Source organism: Cuculus canorus, chromosome 29 (assembly GCF_017976375.1).
Source record: "Cuculus canorus isolate bCucCan1 chromosome 29, bCucCan1.pri, whole genome shotgun sequence".
NCBI classification, from domain to species: Eukaryota; Metazoa; Chordata; class Aves; order Cuculiformes; family Cuculidae; genus Cuculus; species Cuculus canorus.
Window position 1 is genome coordinate 1,685,971 of NC_071429.1, and position 16,222 is coordinate 1,702,192.

Genomic DNA, 16,222 nt, shown 5'->3' on the forward strand with positions numbered 1-16,222 from the left:
GCTTAACTTTTCCTTCTTCCCCCCCCCCTCCCCGCCCCATCTCTCGCCCCCCTTTTCTGCTGACGCTTGGCAGCACCGTCTGTGTCTCTGTGCATGATGTGCCTTGTTGTGGGTGTTGTGTGCTTTTTAAAGAAATGTTTGCTTAATATCTTGTAATAAAATAGCTCAGAATTCACAGTAATAAATCTCAGATGTCCACAGAATATTAAGCCATAAATTACCCTCCTTTTCTTCCTTTTTTTTTTTTTTTTTTCCCCTTCCCCTCTTCTTGTTCTCATGTAGCGTTGGTCAATATTATGGAATCAAATGGTTGTGTTCCTGATGAGAAAATATGACATAAAGAGAGGGGGGAAAACATGGCGACTTCTGAATTGATAACGTGGTTCAGAGCCTTCCCAAAGTGGGTCCTGGGAGGGGAGGGAAAAAAAAAAAAGCCATCCAGGAAAGCTACATCCAACCTTGCAAACTCACGTTAGCCTGGAAGTTAGATTTCTCCTCTAGTTTGACATTTCTCCTCTCAAACCTTTCCCTTGCTCATTTTCAATGCTGGAGGATATTTACGTTTTCAACAACAACAACAAGGAGGGGGGGGAAAGAACAAAAAAAAAAAGAGGATTTGTATTTGTAATGGGGAGCCTGGGCTGGGGACACAACCTCGTGTTTGGGTTTGCAGCGATTTATGTTTGCAGATATTTACAACTGATGGGGAAACTTCTATTGCAAATATTTAGTTAGGCGAAAAAGGGGGGGGGGGGGAGGATTATATTCTGTCTTCTCTGGCTAGATGGCACCTAGAACTAATTGAAATGAAGACAGCTAATCTAGTTTTAATTTCAATCTAGAGCCATAAATTGCCCTTTAAATGTAAAACATACCTGCTGATCTGTAAATATTGCGAGGTATCTTTATCATTCTGGTGGCTTGCTATTTAAAAATTCAATTATGGCAGGGAAACCCTGGCCTCCTCTGTGTGGTTTGTTGTGTTGCTTGTGTGTGTGTGTTGGGTTTTTTTCTTTTAACCTCCATCGTGTCCACGTTTTTATTTTAAATCTGAAGGTGCGGGGGTTGGGGAGAGGAAGGTTTGTGGGTGCACCCTCAAATCCCAAACTGAGTGTATTTGTTTGCTTTTCTCTCCATCAATAGACTTAATTCCTCTTTTTCGCTATGTATCCCTAAAAGATTTTAGCTGACAAAGAAGGGTTGGGGGGGAGTGTGTATATTTTTTTCCCCAGCTATAACAGGAACCCGGATGCCACCGGATTTTATGCTCTTTTTCCTCTGTGTAACAAAGCAAAGTAATCAATGGTAGCAATAAAACCATAAACGGGACTACAACTGACAAAAAAAAAAAAGCTCGTGTATTCATCTTCTATAACGTTCAGGCTTCCCCTGAGTGTCACTAGGGGAAAAAAATAAAGTTTCCCACCAAAAAAAGAGGTGGTTGGAAGTGGGCACCATCTTAGGGCTGATGCGGGAGTGCGGCCGGGACCCACCTAGAGCTGCCCAGCCCGGAGCCTCGGGCACAGGGGGCAGATTTACAGACGCTTTCCCCCCCAAAAAAACCCCAACTTCAGCTCTTCAGCTGCCTTTCGTTTCCCTACAGCCAGCCCGGAGATTGCTGGAATCAAAGAAAGAGGCGCAAATACAATGATTTGGGGTATTATTTTTTTATTATTATTTCTTTTTTTGGTTTTTTTTTTGGTTTATTTTATTTTTACCGCCTTCTGCTGAGCTGTGTGAGCCCCAGCCAGAGGCACTGGGTGGATCTGGAGAGCCAGGGATGGGTTGTAAATATTCTTATCCATGGGTGCATCTTCCCTGCAGGCTGGTCTTCCCAAGGCAGGCTCAGCTGGAGAACCTCCACTGTCCAGGAGAGATTAAACTGTTGCGAAGGTCCCAGAAATGGACTGAAGGCAGAGATGGAGGAACGAGGACTTTGCAGTCCTTGACGTGGGTTCCTTACCCTGTGCAGGGCTCCCAGCCCGCTCTAATTTGGCGACTAAATTAAAAGTAGCTGCAGCTGGATGGGGTTGGACCTTCCGCTGGGGGGGAGCTGCACCTATGCGAGGGCATTTCCATTCCTTCAGTCTTCCCAAAGTTTGAAGGAGTTTCTGGAAAGGTTCCTTCTAAGGGGATGTGGTTTTTTTTCTTTTTTTTTTTTTTCTTTTTTTTTTTTAATTATTATTTTTATTTTTTATTCTTTTTGTTCTCCTTCCCCCCTTCTTTGTATATATTTTTTTGTTGTTGTTGTATAGGTGCTGGGGGCTGTGGTACCGAGACCTGTGTGATAACCGTGTGACTAGGAGCCGAGAAAGTTAAGTGTTTTATTACTTCTCTAAACAGAGGGCAAGTCTTAAAAGTCTGCTCGATTTATAGTGAACAGAAACCAGCTGCCGCAAAGAAATTTAAAATAGAATCCTCTCCCCACGTTAAAAACCCAGGTTTCTGGGCAGAAAAGACAGAAAAAGAGAAGGGGGTGAACAAAAAAAAAATAGAGCACAACCATCCCAAAAGCTCCTGCAAATACAAATGAGGCATCATTAAAGTGGGGTTTACTCATTGCAATTCCTCAACCTCACATTCTGAACGCACTGCACATGTATTATATTTTTTTTTCCCTCCCCTCTTGATATTTTCTTGCAGTTTGGGGAATTTCTTGAAAGTATTTCATCCAGCTATGTCACTACCAAAAAGGTATTTATTCCCCCCCCCCCCCGAAAACATGGAGGGGGAATATGTGGGGCGCTTTTCTGGTTAAATTGGTCTGCAAACAATTATGTAAACTCATCAGCAGAAGCAAGAACAGATGTTTTATTAAAAGTGCAACACAGCAGTAGAAATATAGACAAGTCTTCGAGTAGCTCTTTAATAGGAGTTGCTCTTTGTTCCCAGAAAAGAAAAGCGCCCTTAGAAATCCGAAATAACATTCACCACTCATAAGCCATATTCTCCCCCCATATTTTGTGCCCCCTCTCTCTCTCTCTCTCTCCCCCCCCCCAAATGATGCTGACACAAGGAAGGGGTTGGGGGGAGATGGAAAAAAATAGGAAGAAAAAAATATATGTCAGGAGATTTCCTCCTCCCCCCCCCCCCAGCTGTAATTAGTGAATTGATGAACTGATTGGGGGGGGGGGGAGGAAAGGCTTTAAAAAACAAAAAAAAAATACAATCCCAACACATGTGTTTTCTATCCCTTAGTAATTACTGGAAGGAAATTAATCCAAATCGGTGTGTCCCCCCCCCCGCAGCCCCCTCCCCTGCAGACCCCGCTACTGGCAGGGAGCTGCTGCCCAGCCCTGGACTTGGGGAAAGGGGGGAGGAGGGGGCAACTGATTTTTCTTTTCTTTCCAACCACGTTGCCCCCTCGGGGCTGATCCAAAAGTGGGGCAAAAAAATGGGGAGCCCCCCCCTGCCCCGCTCCTTTTCCACGCGTGTCCTGGTCGGGGGGTGGGAAAACCCCCACCCGCTTGGGATATAGATCTGCTGTGTGCTTCCCCCCCCACCCCCCCAATTAAAACTTAGAATTATTTGAGCAGAGTGAGGCTGTTTTTCTGCAAACAGCTGCATAAAATTCTCTGGTTGGGGATGCATAAGGGGGGGACACCTTTAGATTTGTGTGTCCCCCCCAAATACCCACACCTAGAGACGCCCACGCATCCCAAACACCCGCAGCTCTTAGAGGTAAATACAAGTGATTCCATTAAAAGCCTTTTTATTTAAACTGATTTCACCTCTATCTGGGATCTCTGTCTCCTTCCCCCCCCCCCTCTCCTTTGCCTTTTTTTTTTTAACTTGACATTTATGGCACACGTGAGTCCTAATTATTTATTTGGGGCTTGCGCTGGGAATTTATTCCTGTTCTTTACAATAGGCTTTTCCTAGTCAAATATTGCTCTTCCCACCCACCCCCCCCCGGTAAATAACGCCTTAAAAATAATAGTAAAATTAAACCAGTGATAAAACCACCCGAAAAACAACAAAAAAACCGGGCGCAACAGGATAACCCCAAACTCCTAGAGGTTTATGTGGAGTTTATTTACCTCTCCCCCAGCCTGGAATGGCTCGCATTGTTTTGGAGACATCTCTATTCTCTGTAATTACAACCTCGGAGTCAGAGTCTGGGCAGCTCTTAATTAAACATTAAAAAAAAAAAAAAAAAAGAAAAAGGAGATTAAATCTCTCCTTGCCCTCAACACTTCTATTCAGAGCTTCAGAGAGTGTTTAAAGTTTTATTCCGGCGCAGCAGACCCCGCGTTGGCCTATTCGGGAGCTTTATTTCCTAATTAAAAGGCATTTTCTGCACCAAAAGCCATAATTAGCGAAAACACTCCTTTCCCCTCCTATATCTTTCCAAGAAGAGGGGCTGAAAAAAATACAACCAGCGCCCTTTCTCCCAGTATTTTACATGCAACCCCCCCTTTTTTTTTTTTTTTTGCCTTAGGTGGATAAAGAAGAGCATTTCCCACCCCGCGCCTCGCCCGTAGTTGCCCAAACGAGTTATTTCTTTGCTTTTTCCTACTGATTATTTTTTTTATTTATTTATTTTTTTTTTGTCAGTGGAGAGAAATCGCCTTCAACGTGTTCTGCTTGTCTTTATTTCTTTATCTTATTCTCACTTCAGGGAAGTGCACCCAAAGTTCAGGGCGGGTCCCTTCAAGTTGAAACGCTCAGAGAGAAGAAGAAAAAAAAAATTATATATATATATAACAATAATAATGGGGGGGAGAATATTTTTCTCTCTTGCAAAAAAACTTCTTAGGCGCTGCACACATTTCCAAGCGTTGGAAAGGGGAGGGAAAAAAAAAGAGAGAGATTTCTGGCAATTGTCAAAACACGTCTGCGAAGCAGGAACCCGGGAGGTGTGTGGGGAAGAGGAATTAATCTGCTCCTGCTTCTGAAATTTATCCCTGCCGAGGCTCGGACTTTCTGACACTTTGAAGAGTTTATTTAGATTTGAAAGCAATTTTTTTTGGAGCGTGTATTTAATTTTTTTTTGTTTTGTATGGCGACGGGAGGAGGTTTGGTGGTTTGGGTTTGATTTTTTTTTTTAATTCTCAAATATTCTTTTTAAAAGAGGGGCGTGGGTGTGATTTATTTCATTTTTTTTTTTTCTCCTTCCCAGATTTATTGGCGAATCTCAACCCAACAAAAGAAGGCAGCACCGAAATCTCCCCGTGGAAACTTCGCTCAGTCTCAAATTCCCAAGTAACCACGTTGCAAAAGAAGAAAAGTTACCATCAGTGACAAAAAAAAAAAGCAGGGGGGGAGAACCCCTCCCTGCCCTGCAACATCGGCTCGGTTTGACTTAGTTTACTGATTAAATGCACTGCGGAATCAATCTCAGCAGCGCTAGGAAAGTGTGGGGGGGGGGGGGGCAAAAACCTAAAGGAGCAGAAAAAAAATCCCAAACAAGGAGAAAAAAAATAATAATCCCTAATATTCGAAAGGATGTGAAATCGCGGAGTGGGTCTTTGTTTATAAGGAGGTGACTGGAGACTGTGGAAACATTCCCGGTGTCTCCTTGGTTAAAAGTGTGGAAACGTGGGGGAGTTTAATTCTGCTGGATCCAGGAAAAGATTTTTTTTTGTCCCAAAAAGGAGGTAAAAATTGCTCAGGTAGCAATTTTCCCCGAGAAACAAACAAACAAACAAAAAAAATCCCCTTTGAAACTTTGAAGTAGTCTTAGAATAAGTATTATTATACGTAATAAATAATAAGAATGATAATATTAAATAACAATAAATATTATGATTGTTTTAAATTTGGGTCTCTTTCTATGACGGAGCGGAACTATTCCCTAAAATCCAAAGAGGCGAAAAGTGACAGTGGCGCTCATGACGTCACGGACAAGACTTTGAGGTGGAAAAGGAGAAAAAGCGACATTTTTGCTGCATCCCTGCGCGTACCCTCGTGTTCCGAGGTGCGATCGTTTCTGCTGGGTGTGGGGCTTCCAAACCAAACGGGGAGTGGGATGTGATTACGTTCTGCAAGGATAACTCAGGAGTGAAAAATTGTTGTCATTAACTATAGGCAGTTTTCTCCTTTATTCTTTGCGAATCCGAAGGCAGAAATTTAATCATAGGTGGCTCGGATAAAAAATAATAATTCAGGAAACAATAATAGTTGCCTTAATGATGGGTTTTTTTTTTTTTAGAGGCGATCACTTAGGCAGAATTAAACTATATATTTGGAGACAACCTCTTGAGCGCTTTGTGGAATTTATACATTGACATCGTCTTTAATCGAGCAACAATTTAATATTTCAGGATTTGCTTAAATACACTCATATTTTCAGGGGGAAAATACCGTTCCCGAGCTGACATGCCTTATCTATTTTTATGAGTTCACGTACATTGGGATGATTTAAAGGCCGGGAACACGGAAAGAAAGGACTAAAAAGACAAAAAAAAAAAAAAACCCAACCCCAAAACTGCCTCGAATGAGCAGAAAGTGGAAGGGAGGAGTTTCAAACGGCTTTGGGAAAGTTGAGGAAGTTTATGGGTGCAGAGGGGGCTGGGGGGGCGCACGCCGCGATGTTGAAGGTGTTAAAACTTCTTTGTAAAGTGATTTTTTGGGGTTTTTTTTTGGTGGCAGGAGAAGGTTTTGAGGGGCTTTACGCCCTTTCCCAGCCCAGAACGGGGGGATCACACAGCACCACCCCCGCCCGCAATAACAGACACAGACAGAGGCGGGGGGGGGGGGAAGGCCCAAAATGGCAAAAAAATTGCAAGTTTCGGTCACTTGGTGGCAGCAGACAAAACAAGTAAACAACAGGGGGAGAAATTTAAACACCCGGGGGGGGGCAGGGAGACGATCGAGGGGACCCCACCTGTGGCACAACCGCCCCCCCCGTCCTCCTGCACCCTTTGGACCTTGTCTGCGGACGATTTTAGGGGGGGCTTAGGGATTTTTTGGTTGCTTTTTAGTGGTTTTTTTCCTTTTTTTTTCCTGCCTTGCTCCCAGTCTTTTCCGTCTCCCCCCCCCCCCCCCCCCCCCCCCGGCTTTTGTTTTTCCCCTCCCCGCCTCCCATTGAAACGCGGGGTCTTTAGTCTGGGGACAAAGACTTTTACAGCAAGGTGTGTCCCCAATGCGACAAAGGCGACCCGAGCAGCCTCCCCCCTGCAGACTGCGTCCAGACACCGCAATTTCGGGCATTTCGGCCTTTTATTGTGTTTGTGTCTGGGGAGGGAAGGGGGGGGGTCGGCGGGGGAGACGGGGCCGCTTTTCGCCTTCTTCATCCGCAGCATCTTCCTCCCCCTTCGGTCATTCTGCACACCACCCCCCCCCGAGCCGCAAAAAAAACCACCCTCTTTCAGTTTTGGGGTGCTTCTGTCCTGATTTCCTCACTTTTTCTCCCAAATCCCGAGCCTACCCTTCAGCTCCCCGCTGCCTCCCACATCCGATGGGGGAGGGCCTTACCGGTTTTATTTGTGTTTTTATTTTAGCCCTGACCTCAAATACTAGCACTGAAAATTGCTTTTTTTTTTTTTGTCCCCTCTCCTCTTTTTCTCCCCTCTCCTTTTGTCCCCTTTACTACTTTTTTCCTCCCGTTTTCTCTTCTTTCTTGCCTTTTCCTCCTTTTTCCTCCTTTCTTATTCCACTCCCCTTTTTCTCCTTTTATTTTTTCTCCTTTAATTTTTTCTCCCTTTTTTCTCTCTCTTTTTTTTTCCCTTCCTTTCCCCTTCTCTCCTTTTCTTTTTACCGGAGAGGGCGAGCTGCAGGGATTAACCCCCCCCCCGACAACAATAGTAACAAGATCCTCAACTGCCTCCTCCAATACCAAACCCCTTGATCCCTCAATGTTACGCACCATCCTTTCCCAATGTGCATTTCCCCCTCTATGACCAATTTGTTTTTAACCTCCTTTCGCTTTTTATTCTCCTCCACACACAGAGCTCTGCAAATTTATCTTTCGGATTAAAAAATAACACCCAATCAAATCCCTTTTGCTGCACAAAGCTCCGCGTAGAAATGCAACCCTGAAAAAATCACATGAATTGGGGAAAGAGCCCCCCAAAATACCGACTCTCATCGCAAATCCATCCGAGCATCACCACTTTCACTGCTGGCACCGGTGCCGGTTGTCTCTCTCTCTCTCTACAATATTCTATATTATTTCTGGTGGGTTTGGTTAATTCGTTCTCCAAACCCAAATTCCATCACACGACAAGTTTGGAAATCGCTTTTTTCTGATCATTTCTTGTAGTTACAGGTTTTTCCAGACTTTTACAACACATGGATTTGGAGCAAACACACCCCCCCCCTCCGCCTCCGCACTCTGTATTTAGAGATATTTGATCGTAATGCGCTTTTATAGAGGCAAGATTAACGCCCACGTCTCGAAGGGGTTTTCTGGCCGAGTAGGGATGTGTGAAACGTGTACGCATTCAAATAAAATGTGGATTCCTCGTGTTGCACAGATTGTATTTACACCCTTTCCTCCGCCAACGGGCTGGTCCTCAACACCGCGGAATCAACCACCCCTATAAATAAATAAGGAAGCGTTCGGGACAGCGGAATTCCCATTAAAAAAAATAATGTAGGATGCTGATTTGATTTTTTTTCCCTCCACCGACGGTCGAAGAAAAACTAGTTATATTGCTTTATATAGTATATTATTTCCTTCAAGTCCCTGTTAATAACACAAAGCGATTTTCCTATAATCCCTAGTGTTACAGATACAAGCAGCAATTTATTTCCTCTGGTTTAGGCAAGGATATAAAAGAAAAAAAAAAAAACCAAACCAACATCTCAGAGAATATAAATCATTCCGTTATTCCAGCTCTACATCCTAAAAATGTTTCTCAGCCTCGCGAGTATCTGAAAGACGGCGATATGTCAAGAGAAAGGAGAAAATCAATATATTTGAGCTGTTTTAGGGGCTTCCAGGCCTGGCAGAGGGAGGTTGAATGGGTGGGAGCATCCCGGGAGCGGGGAGCGAGGCTTGGGGAAGGAGAGCAGACGGATTTCAGTCTGAAAACAATAAAAGATCCCATTTCTGTAATCATGTGGTTCCAATAAACACTCATTGTTTGCTCATAAAATGTCTTTACGACTGGCCGCGGTACAGGCTGAGCCTCCACACAACGGGATTTTCCCAGCGAACAAAACGAAGGCAAAACCGTCTCTTCCCCCCATTTCTACACCGAATCCTTTATTTAGCTCCTGCTTGGAAAATAAAAATCAAGGGAACGGCGCATGGTCTCAGGAGGTGCAAATCCGGACTAAAATTCTCTTTGCAGGGTTTGTTCAACCGCTAATTCCCAGATTTCTCCAAAGAAAAGGAAAAACAGCTTGGGCGACTCGGCTTTTTTTTTCCCCCCCCCTTCCTTCCCTTCCGTTTCTGCTTTTTTTTTTTTAACCTTAATTAAATTTAACACCAGCAACGACTCCAAAACTTCACAAACCGCCTTCGCTAATGAACCTCTGCCGGCGCACTCTGGAAATTGAAATCGAGGAGGCCTTTTTTATTTAAAAACCACCAGAAAACAACAACATCACCAACCAAAAAAAAAAGCAGCAAAGCGGCAAAAAGCGCCCCCCCCCCAACCCTCCCATTCCCCCCTCCCGATGGTCTCGATGGCCACACACGGGGGGGACCCCCTCAAAATAGCTTATAATAAGGCAGAAAAACGCTTTATTGGCCTCTGCCACCCCTCCCCCACAGGGTTTATTTTATGTCCGCCCCTATAGATGGGGACATCCAGCCCCACATGTGAGCATCCAGCCCTATATGTGCACATCCAGCCCCATAAGTGCTCAAGCTGACACCCCCAGCGACAAATCCCTGCTCCCGCACACCTTCATTATTATCATTATCATTTAAATCCAGAGGATTTATTAAAAACAAAAAAAAAAGGGCGAGAAACACATCCTCGAGAGGAAATGCAGGAATTATATATATATATATATATATATATATTTCCACGGCAGCGGTACGGAGAGGGAGATGGATAATTCATGTGGGTGGGTGGGAGGGAGGTGGAGGGAAAAGTGGATGGAGAAGGGAAGGGTCACGTTTTCAATCTCACCGGTTAAACCTGAATTAAAGTTGCTGGAGGAAAGGGGGGGGGAATAATAATAATAATAGTAATAATAATAAAAATAAGGGGAATGGGGCGGGACTCGCATGCAAATCCAATGGAAAAAAAAAAAACCAACACCGCGTTAACCGCTTGCAGGAAAATCGGAGCGCTCCTGGAAGTGATTATTGTTGTTAATTTTTACGACGTGGAGCTTGGTTCAATTGGTGCTTTGCTGGGGAGGGGGGGGGAATTCCATAAAATGCAATGAAATTCCATCAGAATCAATAAAATACAATAGGATTCCGTATAATTTCATAAAGCACAATAGAATTCCATAAAGCACAATAGAATTCCATCAATTTCCATAAAATACAGTAAAATACCATCTAATTCCATAAATATCAATAGAATTCAATGAAAACCCCTTTCCCGGAGAACTTTACACACACACGGTTGCAAAAAGCTACTCAAAGGAGGAGCTCGTGGGATGCAAAGAGTTGATTGTTAATCAACTCGCACTTAATATTAATTATTGGGGGGGGGGGAAGCGCAGCCCCGCGGAAGAAACTCGAGCCGAGAGCTCTTTGGGGGGGGACTTTTTAGGAGAAGGGAGGGGGGGGGGCTAGGCGTGCAAGCCCGAGCCCCGCACACACAATTAGCAGCCAAGCTCATTAAATATGGCCCTGCCGGCAGCCCGAGCGCCCCACCCGCGCTGCGCGTGGCCGTCCCCTCCGCGCATGCGCTTCCCCCCCCTTCTTAGTTATTTTTTAAAGGAAAACTTTGGCTTATTTTTCCCCATCTCGACGCATTTCGATTTCCACCCCCCCCCCTTCCTCCCTTCTCCCTCCAAGGCGCCCCCACCCCCCAACACCGACCCCCCACCCCCCAGAACCCCCCCTCCCCGTACCCCGAATATGACATCAGCAACAGCAAATCCCTGTTTTTTTCTCTCTCTCCCCCCCCCCCCCCCGAATTAACTGCATTTCTGCCGCCCCGCAGCATCTTTCCCTCATATCCAAGCTACACCCCTCGCTCGCACAACGATGCATCATTATCCTTAACACCCGGGCTATGGATCATTAGTTACACATTTTAACCAATAAGGGAACACTTACCAGAGGCTCCTGTCTCCCCCTCTCCCTCTCTCCCACTTTTTTCTCTGTCTCTCCCTCTTTCTGATCCACTGACGCTGCAGCTCAGCTCCACAGAAACATTAAAAAGGAAAAAAAAAAAAACACACACAAAAAAAAAAAAAATCCGGAAAAAAAAAAAAGAGGAAAAAAACCCCAAGATGGAAACAAAAGCAAAACAATTCTTCTCTGGTTGGGCATGGGGAAAGCTGAAGGAGGAATCTGCCTCTCTCTAGGGTTGTTTTTTTGGGCTTAAAAAAAAAAAAAAAAGGTATTTACAACTGGTTGTGCCCCCTCATCATCGCATCCTGCAAAGGAAATGCATTGCGTTTTGCCCCTAGGGGTGGGGAATAGGAGGCGGCAACCAGACGCAGCAGTAAACTCATTAATGCCAAAATGCCCAAAGCAACCAAGAATTCCAACCCCGAGGAGACGAGGGGAGGGGGGTAAAAAAAAAAAAAAAAAAAAATCGAGATTTTTTTTTTAAAGCGCGGAAAAAAAAAATCATCATCATCATCATCATCACGCTAATAATTAAGGGGGGGAAAAATACCATCCTACCCCTGGCACTGCTTGGACTGTTAAAGGCAAGACTACTGCGAAAGAGTCATAAGAGAAACCACAATAAAAAGTTCACGTTCATGGATGGAGTCCACATGACTTCCTGTGGCCAATCCAACTTGTGATTCAGTCGTAAACTTTTATTGCTCAGCTGTAAATTTTCTGCAAACAACCAGGAATGCGTTGCATTTTTTTGTGACGAGTGCAAATGCTCTCCTCTGTCGCCATGTTTATACAATTCTCCTCTAATATTTGCATTCTTCCCCCCCTCTTCATCGTCCCCCCCTTTTTTATCTTTCAAGACACCGCGTTAATACAATGCAGGGATCATCCTTAATTTTTTTTTTTGGTGGTCCTTTTAAAGATAGATTCGGTTTAATTTGATGATTATTAACACGTTAATTCTCAGCATTTTTTTTGTTGTTAACTAAGGAGCTGTGGCCTTCAGCGCTGAGCGTTATTAATCTCCGTGTTGGTAATTAATTAATTGCGGGGGGGGGGTTTAGATGATAGGAAAACATCCAGGACTGGAGGAAAAAAAAAATGGAGCGCACTGGATTTGAAATTAAATCTTTGAAATGACAATGGGATGTGAATTTTAAAAGCGTTTAATTAAAAATCAAGAGGAAAAATAGAGGAAATTGTTATTTCTGCCCACTTCTCTCTGTCAAGGGTGTGTCCGCCGCCAAGAAAACCTTCCCAGGGCTAAAAATGTCCTTTCCCACCTTCTCCTTCCAAAAATACCTCCCCGTCCCCCCCAGCCCCGCGCACCCCACAGAGTCCGGGGGGCACCTGGAACTGCCCGAATGACCCCTAAAACTTGAGCCAGAGCAGCGTTATTGACCCAAAAACTCTTGCATCCCTTTGGCAAAAAATTTCCTCAACCCATTCAGCTTTTGGATTTGCAGGTGAGATCCCCACAAACCAATTTCGAAAGCATTGAAATCTATTTTTTTCCTCTGCTATTTCCCCTTAACCTTTTGTTGGGGTCGGGGAGAAAAGGCGGAATTATGATTTTATTTTTATTTATATATTTTTTTTTTTACCCTTTGATTTCCCATTATTCTATTTTCCCCCCAACCTGAGGGAGGAGGTGTCGGCGTAAAGGACTAGAAATTATGGATTTGGGAAGAGGAACGGCATTTTTCCGCCGTGTCGAGGCCTGCACCGCGCAACCACAACCGGTGTAAAGATGCAACCGCAAAGCCCAGCCTGCTCCTCCACACGAAACCCTGCCTTTCTGCTCCTTTTCTCCTTATAGAAAGACATCTGTATATTTTTTTCCCACCCCCCCAGTCTCAAATTCCACTCCTGGAGCCATGTACTCCCCGTGCTGCTGCAGCCAGAAAAATTAGGGAGTTATTTTTCTTTAATATTTAAACATTTCCCTCTTGTTCCCGCACACTTCCAGTCTAAGCATCATTTATCTTTCTTTTAGGTATTCGTGCCTTAATTTCATTCTAATCGGGAAAAATGTACGAAAATAAAGAAGGAGGAGAGAAAAGGGGGGAATCTCATTCCCTACCCCTTGGATTTATTTATTTTTCCTCCCCTTGGCTGCGTGTCTGTCTGCCCAAACAACACAAAGGTTGTAATACAACCGGATGGAAGGGAAATTACTTTATTCACTTTACAAACCACCAATAAATTTTATAACAGGTAGTTAAAAGTTACGAGGCGGGGGCTGGGGTGGGGGGGGGGGGGGGATAACGACGACCACAACAGCTTCCCGAGTACAATAGAGATCCTATTTTTTTTCCACAGAGCAGACAAGATAATAAAGTCCATAATGTGAAGAGGAATTTTTAATCCCAAAAAGTAACCTGAGCTCACATTTGCTGAGAATTTCGGCACATCGTGTGTGTCCCCCCCCCCCATACAACCGCCTCCGCTCTCCCAATATTATCCGGGCGAAAGGATAAAGGAGCTGGGGATTGAAGGGTGGGGGTAAAAAAAATAAGTCAAGCTACAACAGAAATGGGGCAGAATTGCTCCGAATTGCGCTTTTTTTTTTCCCCCAATCCAATTCACAAAGTTTCCCCACCTCTGCCTCCGCGCATCTTCCTCCCCTCCCTCCTTTCTCGCCTTCCCCCGCGCAAAAAAAAACATTTAACGCCCGAGAAATTCGTTGTCTCTCCAATCTTATCCGTGCCCATTCCGAGGTATAAAACCTAAACGAATTTTGTCGCCTAATGGCTGCGTTACGGCGCGGCGGCGGCTGTGATTAGAATAATAAATTAAGGGAAAATAAGCAATATGCTCAAACTCAGCTTTTCGCCGAATTATATTTTTCACAAATCACAAATGGAGATCCGAAGGAAATTTGATTGGCTAATAAAAAGCCTGGAATAGGACGATATTTCTTACTCCAGGCGGGGAGATGAGTCTAATTTCTGTAATACCCAAGCGATGATCATTTCTGAATAAGCCACTTTGCGGAGAGCGAATCTCCTTTCAAATTACTTTCCCCCATAAAATGCTCTCTTCTCTTTTTCTCTTGAAATGATGGAGTGATTACCGAAATAACTGGATGTCATCTCGAGATGCGACTCTCTTGTGTTGACTATAGAACATAAACATTTACCCCAAAACGAACTGTAGTTTCCATAATTTAACTCCAGACCCTTTTTGAGAGATAAATGTCATTCGTTCGGATAAAACTACTTAGATTTGGAGATTTAAATATGATGGATAGAGTGCGGATGCAGCTTCTTTTTTATTATTATTATTATTTTTAAACACTTTGATAAGTTCTCCCTCTCCTTCCCCCCTCGTTTGGGAGGATTTTTTTTCTCCGCAGAGCCTTTATCGCGATTTTTTAAAAAGGAATAGAAAAGCAAATATTTTATTTTCACTCATTTCTACGTATTTTTTCATCGCTGCCGAGGATAAACTCCCATCCATCCTAGGAGAGCAAACGGGGGAGAGGGAAAAATATATGTATATCTCTTGTTGTAAACGCTAGATAAATATTCCCAAAGGAAAAAAAAAAGCTCTCTTAGAATAAACCGCTCTGGTTTATAGTTAATAAACCCGCGTACCTTCCGCGCCTGCCCTCGACGTGGAAAAGTCTAGAATAGACCTTACTGGTGGGGTTTTATCTATTTCTGGGGAGATGAAGGCGGGTTCAGGAGGACATTCCAGGCTCTGCAGCCCTGGGATCCTGCCTGGGTGGTTATTTCGTTCAGTTGGGGAGCGCGCACCCACGGGAGCCGCGCACACGCGTGGCACAGGCAGAGGCTCAGCCCCATGCACGGGCAGGATCCGACCCCACCGATGCCATTTTCTAGGCATCTCCTCCCTTCTCCCCCCCCTCAGCCCACACCCCCCCCCCCCCAGCCCCGTTTCGCCTTGGCATTGCAGGGGAGGGGGGGGAAGGAGCCAAGGAGTGATCGCAGGGGCACCCACATGAGTCCCCTTTTCCTGCACAACTCCGGTATTCCTCCTTCCCACCCCCCCCCCGCTTTCCAGCCCTCCTGGGCAGAGTCCAGCGATTTCAAGCCCTGAGGTATTTAAATCCTTTAAGCTCTGTGGGGTTTGGGGTTAAGAATGTCTGTCTCCCACAAGAGGAGCCTCCAGACACAGCATCAGGCTCCGTGCGAGGAGCCTTGTGCTTCCTTATCTCCAATATCTGAGTAAACATCCCGTCCACGCCTGCATCCCTGGGCTCTGGGTGATGCAGTCCATTTATCAGCAGGGGGGAAAAAAAAAGAGAGAGAGAGAGAGAGAGAGAGAGACATAGACCCGATTTTACAGATCAATAGACCTCGTTCAACGAAATGAGGCTGGTGAGAAGAGAAATATTTAGGAAGTTCATCTCCCATTAGAGAAGTAGGAGAGAGATGAAGGTATCACCTATAGGCTTCGCTGGAAATAAGATAAAATAAAATAATAAAATAAAATAAAATAAAATAAAATAATAAAATAAAATAAAATAAAATAAAATAAAATAAAATAGTAATAGTAATAACAATAGACCTAAAATAAAATTATGTGTGTTACGCTAGGGATGGTGTCCGTAGGGAAGGACGTATGAAGTTGAGGGGAGAGTAAAAGGGACTTTGTGCCTGAGGGGAGGGAAATGGAAGTAAATAAAGTGCTTTCTTGCCAATTTCTTGGTTTTTTGGCATGTTTCGAGCTGTTTTCCCGCAGGGAAAGGCGCTGCCCAGCCCGCCGGGTGCCCAGCAGGTTTTCCTGCACACCTCACCTCCCTTCCAGCCTCTCCCAGCTCTCGCCTGAGAGCACCGGGATTGCACCCAGGAATGACGCGGGAGCAAACAGCATCTCCTGGCCCAGCAAGGAGAGGATTTTTCTGGACAGGGTTTTACACTTCCCAGACCTTTCAGATGGTGGGAGAAGTAAAAAAATCCAGCCCCAACCCCTTCACGCGCTTTATTTCCCCCTTCCCACCCCACGAAGAAGCCTTTCCCAAAGGAAAGAAGGACTCAAGAGTGCTGGAAGCATTGCGATATTTGATTTTATTCTTTTTTTGGCAGAGCTACAGCT

The 16,222-nt window shown here is 44.6% G+C and overlaps 1 long non-coding RNA gene across 1 annotated transcript; it reads right to left on the reverse strand.

Moving 5' to 3' along the window:
• Nucleotides 1-52: 52 nt before the first annotated feature.
• On the reverse strand, nt 53-11,259 carry LOC128849493 (uncharacterized). The gene is made up of 3 exons (XR_008447418.1): nt 11,141-11,259; nt 4,041-4,128; nt 53-2,517 (listed from the first exon to the last, which is right to left on the reverse strand). It is a non-coding gene; the product is annotated as an uncharacterized LOC128849493 (long non-coding RNA).
• Between the last annotated feature and the right edge of the window lie 4,963 nt (nt 11,260-16,222).